Source organism: Haliotis rubra, unplaced genomic scaffold (assembly GCF_003918875.1).
Source record: "Haliotis rubra isolate DU_JTF1 unplaced genomic scaffold, ASM391887v1 Scf553, whole genome shotgun sequence".
Taxonomy (NCBI): Eukaryota; Metazoa; Mollusca; class Gastropoda; order Lepetellida; family Haliotidae; genus Haliotis; species Haliotis rubra.
In genome coordinates this window covers 264094-270044 of record NW_025767250.1, presented here as the reverse complement: position 1 = coordinate 270044, position 5951 = coordinate 264094, and the positions used below count along the sequence as shown (strand labels likewise).

The following is a 5951-nucleotide window of genomic DNA, read 5'->3' as shown; positions in this document are numbered from 1 at the left end:
GTATAAACACAGGGAGTGCAACTGATTACACATTGTAGTGGCTGGCCAGGACACGCTGGACATATAGACTCGCATCACGACACTGCTCAACCCTGTCCTGCACTTCATGACGCCCCCTTCCCCTATATATTACAAGGAATCACTCAGCTTATCTGGTGTTCTGATGATTTAGGGTGCCGTGGGGTAGCCTAGTGGTTAAAGCGACCGCTAGTCATGCTGAAGACCTGAGTTCGATTCCCCACATGGGTACAATGTGTGAAGACCATTTCTTGTGTCACTCGCCGTGATCTTGCTGGAACATTGATAAAAGTGGCGTAAAACCATACTCACTCACTCTGATGACATAAATTCAACGGATTGGTTTTAGAATATCAATAGATTGAATGTGTAAGTGTGGTGAGTTTGGTGGGTTCATGGTGGTTATATTAATGCATTGGACACAAGCAATGGGCTTACCAGCAAGTGCCCATCTGAGGAATTTAACCTGGGCCTTGGGTGTGATGAAACAATGCTTTAACCACTAGGCTACCCAACTGTCCCTCAAGGGATGAGAAAGCATGTATGATCAAGGATAAATCTAAAAGCTGAAGTCCTGCCTTGCAACCCTGACAGCTATGAGGACTCATGGTCACCCAGCAGAACAAATTGTTAGAATCTTAGATTCAATCCGGTCTGTGAGGATTCATTTCGAGATTAATAATTTGATGAAAAGATGCACCCAGTGGTATATAACAGACTTTCACACTACGTGAACTTATAGCTGGAGCTTATCATTCCTCATTTATACACAGATATGAAATTACATGTATAAAATCATCAAATCATCAAATACACTATCTTTTAAACTGATGATAAAAGCAGTGTGCTGTTCATGTATTTAGTCCATCAAACAACATTATACCTGGTCATGAGTAGACATTCCTATAAAACGTTTCCCTTAGCGATGAAATAACCCAATTTTCAGCTCAGCTTTAATCTTTAACCGTCACATATGATCACTTAAGAAAATTCACATTTCTTTGCAATCGATAAAATAAAGTTAAGTCATAAAGAGCAACTTGCTACAGACAGGACGGCTTATGATTAATTACAGCATAATGATAAGCTCAACATCAATAACAGCGTTTGATACCCTCACAGCAGCATCAAAGAGGGATGTCTCATTGAGTTCACGATGGTAAACACATTATCACAGACAGAATTGGGAAATGCCTCGAGTTGTAATGAATAAAATATTTTATAAATCATATAACTATTAAGTTTTGTCCTTTGACTCACGGAGTCATATATCCCTTTTTCTGCGCATCCCAGCAGGCACATCAACGTCTAATAGACGTCGAAATGAAGTCTACACAATACGTTGAAAAGACATCTAAATATAGTTCAAAATGGAAGTCTAGAAGCCGTTGAAACTTAAACGTCATTTAGACATCTAGAGATAGATGTCATCTAAACGTTGAAAAAGCGTATAAAAGACGTTGATTAGATGCCAATTACTGTATTGTTTTAATGGTGCACCAAAACACATTTTATTCTACTAACTAGAATACCTGTTGTTTACACAAGTTGCCAGTTCAAACATGTACCATCCTCATCCCACCGGCAGGGCTCCAGGTTATAAGACTTCTTGAGGTCAATTTCATGCAGCTCAATGTTTTACCTTGAATTTCAGCAGTAACTTCGAGCATGAAGTCAGAATTAAGCATGAACTTTGAGTTGAGCATGAAATTGAACTCATGAAGTTTATAAGCGCAAGTGCATTATCTCCACATAAATTGATAAAAGAAGACAAAATTTGTAAATGATGTAAACTCAAGTTTATTCATTTCATTTCAATATAAATACAAATTTGATCTTCCACCCCCCGCTACATCGTCCAGGGGCGTTCTTTAGGTACTTTCCCATCTCGAGGTAGACCTCATTTTCTGTTACTCCATGGGAGTTTGTTATAGTCTCTGAAAAGATCAAATTGAATGAAGTAATTAAATGAAATGATTCCCCATGGTTTTGAGAAATAATTCCATTTTACAGGATATTTGGGGTACAATAGGCATATAATGTTTTGGGGATATTGTCCTTTTGTTTTCAGACATTAGTAAGTTTTCCAGAGCATCATTTTGACATTACTTATTTGCTTGTATACTATTGATAGCAGTCGTTACAAAGACCCTGAGAGGGAAATCTCAATTTTGCCCTATTATAAGCCTGACTTAATAAGTCTTTACAACTGAGAGAATATTATCATTTAGTGAAAAGGACTAAGTGCCAGTCAAGTCATTTTGTTCTCCTTCAGGGCTCAAAGGAACTTGTTAATTACTAGTCTTTGCTAGTGAAATGTTACAATTCCAATAAAAACTTTCAAAACCCTTATATTATGATTTAACTAGAATATCTTGAAAACTTTTGTCTGCAAAGTAACTCAACTTCAACAATTGTTTTTTTTAGCCAGTGAACTTTCAATTTATCTCTGATTCCGACAAACTGGACATGGGTGATAAGTGTGTCATTGATATCAACAGATTATATGACAATAGTAATTATACAAAATTTAATTGTTTTCACAAATTCAATAAAATCCAATCTTGGATTTGTTCCCTGGTTCACTTCGGCCTAAGAGTTGATGGACCACCTGTGACTAGGTCATCCTTGTGAACTTTGTACCGGAAATGATTTCATTCATTTGAACTTCAAAGGCACTTTCAGAAGATTACAAGTTTCGGTGGACAACTGTATGAGGCTCCATAAGATCTTAGACTGGAGAGAAGCAGGGAGCAAATTCAAGATCTGATTTTAATGATATATGTGACAAGTAACTTCTCTTAATAGTTAGTTCATAGAGTTGCAAAGTTTTAATGCTGCTAATATACTAGTCTGTCTCACAGTCCCTGAACCACATTAATTTCCCTACTGCCAAGCCCTCTCTGCGCTGCTAAAGCCCTAAATAAAGCAAGTCTAGATTTCCTCAGGTTCTCTGAATCTCTGGTCTCCCTAGGGCTCCTTTTCAATATAAATGGGCTTGTTTGTTACTATCAAAATTATATGTATTCAGAGACTAAGCCTTAGTCTACTAATATACATATGAGCCTCTGACATTGGGAAACCACTGTCGGGAGATGCATTTGGTTTGCGGATGGCTGAAGAAACCATTCCTGATGAATTGTGTGCCGATGAGCCTCTGCTTCCAACTCTCGGCTTGTGCATGACAGGCGGACAGACAGGAGAGGCATCAGGAGATGAGAGCGGAGAGGGAGAGCGTGGAGGTAGAGATGGAGCTGGGGTCGAGCTCCTGGACAGAACATTCTTCCACACAAGAAGTTAAATGTCTTTCTGAAAGTTCAAATCCTATATTGTAATAATCATAATATGCCAGTATATACTTTTCGCTCATTATTAAATAAATAATGCCAAGTTATTATATTTGTGGAAAAAGCTAGTAATCTATGGTAATACATTTTCTTGTGTTTACAATTAGGTGAAAATATGTAATTATGGTATGAACTGTAGTGCTTTATAATTATTACTTACCAGCTTGTCTTGAATTCGGCACTTGTTTTCTTGGCACAGGTGGGTTGATGAATACTAGAATAGAATACCAAAATAAATGACCCATTTATCAATGACTGACAGCAACAGATTTATATGGATACTATATTATTACTACTTTAATATAATAACAAGCTAAACTGTTTCTATTTCTTAAAGTTTCTTTCAAAAATGAACACTTGAATAGCTAATGCATACAAAATTAAATTGATATCTACATTCATTTTAATATAACTAGAACAAAATAAAACAAAGTAATCACAATAAAAAATAACAAAAATGTCTTTAAACATCACCTGTTAAGTCTGCAGCAGCATGATGTTAGTGCAGGTTGATTGGTGTCTCTCTATTCCATGCAACAGGTAGCAGGTATCCTCCATCATGGGGCAAACACACAGCTTTTCTATCGATGTCATTTACACTTATAACACGTATTTTGGCATGTCTTGAGAGAGTATATGGTCTCAACACTGCAATGTTTATCAATTTGGAGTCACATGGGTGTTCAAAGAAGCTTTGCAAATGAGACTGACAGATCACATCACAAACATAATGACGGTTAGGCTGCCTCTCTTTGACAATAGCATAGTTTTGATTTTTCAGTAGAACAAAACTATCCTTCTTCTTAGATGACAGTGAAGTGCTCAGCAACTTGGGCGCTGGGCGACATCTAGAGTGTTCTATTTCAGCAATTCTCTTTGCCAACTGTGAAAGAGGATTTTGTGCTTTTCTGACCTTCTTTAGTAATTTTCAACTGAACATTGTAAGAAGTAAAAGTTGGTCCATAGATATCCCTCCCATTTTGAACAAAGTAAACCAGGAGTTTTTCTGCATAATTAACATATGCATTTCTGGTGTCCTCATTAGAATCAAGAAGTATTGACAATGCTACAGTCAGAGTAAGGAAGTGTTCATACAGCTTGGCAGAAACAACAGATCTAAGAACAAGTGGACCAGTATACAATAAGAACTGCCGCAACTCTGTTGCTTTCCATCTTTCTAATTCTGATAAAGAAAGGGGTTGTCTTGCAAACTCGCATGACATCTTTCCATTGATAGAACATAGCTTTTGACTCAGGAGGGTGAGTTGTTGTTGAGAGAGCTTACAGTCTCTGGGACCATTCTTAAAAAAACACAAGTATTCTCTTGACCACTCCCAAGCAGACCAAATGCATATAATCCAAAGCAAAGTACACAAATACATGACACACCAGCATCTACCAAAGGTGACCTTTTAATCTGATGATCTGGATACCCCAAATTGTTAAAATGCTCTTCAACTCTAGAAGAAGGTACTTCATAGTCTACCGGTATATCAAAGACAACTCTACCTTGCCATGACCTTTACCGATGTTTCCCACATACCATACCGCAATAATAGCGAGTCCGAGTATACAGCTACCTTATTTTCAAAATTTGATGCGAGGACCAAGATGGCTCTTGATAAACATTTTACATAGAGTACTTTCGATTTCCAAATCAAATAGTAAGTCAATAAACTGCTACATGTGCTCATGGCTGCCATGCAAATTATGAACCAACTTTCATTCCAGGAAGATCTTGCATAATTAATGACGATCATCTACAGAACATGGCTGACATTACAAAAGCAAAACATCGGACCCTGCCCTATGCGATGTGACTTCGCAGCAGCTGAAGGACGGTATCAGGGCAATTTCGTTCTCAACAATTATAAAGTTCGAGATTAACAGTCACAAAATGTTACACTAGAATCGCACAAACAATATTCACGAACAAAAATTATTAAAGAATCTACCTTTCTTTCTTCTTCTATGTAGCGTTGATGTCGTGATGTCTGCAATGGAGCTTGTTCAAATTGTGTGGTGCGAAAAACTGCGCATGAGCGAAATGTGGCGACATCTGGTGCATGTCAAGGGGCATAATTCTAATCCAGAATGGCAATGACTCAGATCGATACCTCTTCGTTGAAATTATAATTACTTTTCACACAGAAAATGTCAGAAATGCATCTTAAATTAAAGACAGGATAATATTTCTTACAGGATCCGATTAACTATATATATGTTGATTTTAAGAACACATGATAATATTTCTTACATGATCCGATAAACTATATATTGAACATTTTTTAAAAATATTTTTAATTCACTTCAACCGCATACAAAGATCATCAATATGTTTTGAAGAGGCAAAAAATTAAATTGATTTTATTGGAGTTATTTCGTTTTAATTAAATTTGTATAAATTACAAACATCATGTCTAAGCTCGGATATCATTTTGTGGACTTAAATTTTCTGTACTACAACAAAACAATGAGAAAATAATTGTTTCTGGAAAATATACATAAATTATAATCAACAATCTTGAAAGTAACACTGGTCAAAACGTAAACATCGTTTAAACATATAATCAACGTACAGGCTTA

The 5951-nt window shown here is 36.5% G+C and overlaps 1 long non-coding RNA gene across 1 annotated transcript; it reads right to left on the bottom strand.

Annotated features, from left to right (window-relative positions):
• Positions 1-1856: 1856 nt before the first annotated feature.
• Positions 1857-5412, bottom strand: LOC124253805. Its single transcript, XR_006892301.1, has 2 exons — positions 5321-5412; positions 1857-1955 (listed from the first exon to the last, which is right to left on the bottom strand). It is a non-coding gene; the product is annotated as an uncharacterized LOC124253805 (long non-coding RNA).
• Positions 5413-5951: the final 539 nt, after the last annotated feature.